The sequence below is a fragment of the Mus pahari genome, unplaced genomic scaffold (genome assembly GCF_900095145.1).
Source record: "Mus pahari unplaced genomic scaffold, PAHARI_EIJ_v1.1 scaffold_1585_1, whole genome shotgun sequence".
Lineage (NCBI taxonomy): Eukaryota > Metazoa > Chordata > Mammalia > Rodentia > Muridae > Mus > Mus pahari.
Genome location: NW_018393703.1, coordinates 339,394 through 343,363, shown reverse-complemented (window position 1 = coordinate 343,363; position 3,970 = coordinate 339,394). Strand labels below are relative to the sequence as shown.

Below are 3,970 nucleotides of genomic sequence, written 5' to 3'. Positions count from 1 at the left end.
GATTCTAAATATAAATAGTGGGTTTTACTAGTTACGTAGCTGTGTTGTTCGATGGCAGTCTGTTATTTCTAATACACCTTATATCTCCCTTGCAGATAAACCCGCTCATCCCTTCCATTCTGATAACTTTCTGTTCCCATCATTTTATCTGTGGTCCTGCATGGTTGTCTTCCACAAGCTTACTCACCATTGTCCCTTAGAGATTTGATGCTTGTAGTGGTTGAACTCATCTTGTATGAACTTTCATGAACAAAATCCTCTAGAAAAATCATTAGGATTCCAATGAAAATTCAAGCTTATGATACATTTTGTATTTCTTTTTGGAGATTAGTGTAAGGTTTGCCTGAAGGTGTAACTGGTAACTTGTTTAGGGAGATCCAAATGGGGCATGATGACAAATGACAGTGTCCCCTGTAGATGTACCTGAAGTAAATTTCCATGTTTTTATTTGTAAAGCATAATTGCCCAAGGATTGACCTGAGAGTTTCTATAGGTTTTGACATCTTATTGATAATCCTCAATGATGATGAGGAAGAGACTCTTGATTTGAAGTCTTTCCTCTTGATTCTCTCATCTTCTCTGCAAGTTTGGACCTTAAAATGGACACCCATTTGGGGGCTCTAACTTGTTTTTCTTCCAGTCCAGATCCTTCTCATGTACTAAAGTGTCATATGAATAAGAAGAAGGCACCAAAAAGATTCAATTCCAAAAATTAATATTAGGATATGTATTCTGCCAAGAGGGGAATATTAGGTTGAAGTTATAATGGATTGTTTGAAATACATCCAACAACTTTTCAGAATGAATTCAGTTTCTTTTCTTTTTCTTTTCTTTTTTTTCCACAAAAGCAGTTTTTATTTGAGGCAAGGAGAAGTCTGACCCAAAGGATTACAGTTCTAAGCACTCAAATTTAAGTGTTAGTGGCATGGTTTGGTTTATAAATCTTGCTTCTCTTTGGTTGGAAAGGGTACTCGTGTTAAGTCCTCCAGGTGGGTAAGAAGAAAGACCAAGAAAGGCTGGAAGAAATACCTTGGCTACTGGTACTGCCCTCCAGATTCTATATCAAACTAACTAACTCTCACCACCTGGTTTGCAAGGTGCCACCCAGTGCAGAGGGACACAGGACACTTGCAAGGGCAGATGAGACAGAAAGAACAGGTGCAAGCCACTTGAGGAGGAGCAGGGATCAGCCCGCTGCAGCTTCAGACTTCTGCGTGGAAGGGGTAATCCTTGTGTTTGGCCCAGCTCATCAAGGCGCACACCCTCCATTTCCTGTTGTAGCTGAGTAGAGTGGCCTCTACTGCTCAGCTCAAAGTCAAAGACCTTAAAGTTCTCAGCAATATGCGCAGGCGTCACAGACTTGGGGATCACTACCAAGTTCCTCTGAATGGGGAACCGGGTCAACACCTGGGCTGTAGTTTTATTGTACTTGGCTGCTATTGCTTTGATCCTGGGATCCTTCAGGAGAGACGGGTCTTCAGGCTTGGCCCAGGGCCTGTCAGGAGAACCAAGGGGACTGTCACTACAATGTCTTTGCTGTGGCAGTACTCAATCAGCTTCTCCTGGGTTAGGTATGGGTGGCACTCGATCTGGTTCACGGCAGGCTTATATTTTAAGCCAGTTTTGTTCAAGATCCTCTCAAACTGAAGAGGGTTGAAGTTGGAGACACCGATTGCTTTTACCAAAACTTCATCCACTAGTTCTTCCATAGCCGTACAAGTGTCCACAAAATCGGTATCACTAGGAATCACATTCCCTGAGGCATCCAGTGGGAAATAGTCGGGCCCAGGCTTGAAGCCCGTGGGCCAGTGAATAAGGTACAGATCCAGGCAGTCCAGCTGCAGGTCACTCAGTGTCTTCGGGAAGGCTCCTTTCACCATGCTCTTGTCATGGAACGTGCACCACAGCTTGCTGAAGATGAAGAGACCCTGGTGCTTCACCACCTGCTCGTCGAGCTTCTCCTGGAGGGCCACTCCCACCTCCTTCTCATTCTGGTACAGCTGGGCGCAGTCAATGTGGAGGTACCCCTTGTCAATAGCAACCTTCACAGCCTCAGTCACCTGACCAGGAGGGGACTTCCAGGTGCCCAGACCCAGAGTGGGCATCTTGGTGCCCTTGTTGAGTTCCAGATGGCTGGCCATGATCTCTGCACGTTACAAACCCAAACTGGCAAATGTGCCTTCTTTTCTTTATAAAGAAAACTTTACTTATGAAACCTAGTTAAATGAATATTCAAAAGTTACTTATATAATATTTTCAATAAATAATTATGAAAAAAACAAAGGAACTTTCAATATTATGTCAAATCTAAATAGAAATACTCAAGATTTTGGATTGTTGCACTACACTTTTTATCACCTGCAAAATGATGTCTAGCAAGCAGTTGCCCAAAATTCTAGTCACATACCTACATAAAAGATGAAAACAGAAATAAATTACAGGATTCTTTCTAGCCAAATGAAAAAAATCTATTCTTTTGGAAGACTTTTTCCATTTATACATAACCTTGAGTTTCTAATAAATTCTGGTAATATGAGATATGAATAATTGATTATTCATATTTCCCTAAAGAAACCCTAGTACTTGAACATAGTAAGCAAATGTGACTTATTCATATCACCAGTCGGTATGACTAAGTTTTCTGTGAATTGCCCTTAATAATTCTATGTCATAAACATGTAATGGATTTGTTACTTCGTCCTGGCATCTATGCTTTATTCTCCCCTATAATAATGACCATCTGGAAGGATTCTTTTAAGTATGCAGCAGAGTTTTCCCCTGGTTCTGCTATTTAGATGAGTTAGAAACCAAGATACTCTTTCTGAATCCATATGTGGAAAGATAATCACAACTATGTAGACTTCCTTGGCTCACCTATGAGACAATCAAGTTAACTGTGAAAGAGCCCACACGAGAAGCAAGTCTAGAGTGTTTCTCTTTGCCTAGGTCTTTCTGGCAGTAGATTTCTGAATGAAGCTCAGTCCACAGAGGTCTGGGTAAAAGGTACAATGATGAGTTTAGGGTTATAAAATGTCAGTATTGATACTCATTTAATTGTGAATACTTTGCACCAGAAACTTAATTTTGTTGCAGTCCAAAATTTGAATAATGCAGAAATTAAACAGGAGTGAGTAAGATTAGGAATGAAGTATCCACGTGTTGGCCTTCCTTATTCTTGATTTTCATGTGGTGTAAAGATAGTATCTTGGATATTCTCGGTTTCTGGGCTAGTATCCACTTATCAGTGAGTGCATATCAAGTGAGTTCTTTTGTGACTGGTTTACCTCACTCAGGATGTTATCCTCCAGATACATCCATTTGCCAAGAATTTCATAAATTCATTATTTTTAATAGCTGTGTAGTACACCATTGCGTACATGTACCACATTTTCTGTATCTATTTGTCTGTTGAAGGACATCTGGATTCTTTCCAGCTTCTGGATGTTATAAATAGGGCAGCTAAGAAAATAGTGGAGCATGTGTCATCATTACCAGTTGGAATATCTTCTGTGTATATACCTAGAAGAGGTATTGCTGGATCTTCCAGTAGTACTATGTCCAGTTTTCTGAGGAACCGTCAGAATGATTTCCAGAGTGGTTGTACAAGCTTGCAATCCCCCCAGCAATGGAGGAGTGTTCCTCTTTCTCCACATCCTTGTCAGCATCTGCTTTCCCCTGAATTTTTGATCTTAGCTATTCTGACTAGTGTGGGGTGAAATCTCAGGGTTGTTTTAATTTGCATTTCCCTGATGATTAAGGATGTTGAACATTTGTGCTTTTCAGCCCTTCGGTACTCCTCAGTTGAGAATTCTTTGTTTAGTTCTGTACCCCATTTTTTAATGGAGATATTTAAATTTTTGCAGTTCAGCTTCTTGAGTTCTTTGTATATATTGGATATTAGTACCTTATCAGCTGTAGGATTAGTAAAAATTCTTTCCCAATCTGTTGGTGGCCTCTTTGTCTTATTGAC

The 3,970-nt window shown here is 40.4% G+C and overlaps 1 pseudogene; it reads right to left on the bottom strand.

Annotated features, from left to right (window-relative positions):
- Nucleotides 1–1,202: 1,202 nt before the first annotated feature.
- LOC110315682 lies at nt 1,203–2,141 on the bottom strand (annotated as a pseudogene).
- Between the last annotated feature and the right edge of the window lie 1,829 nt (nt 2,142–3,970).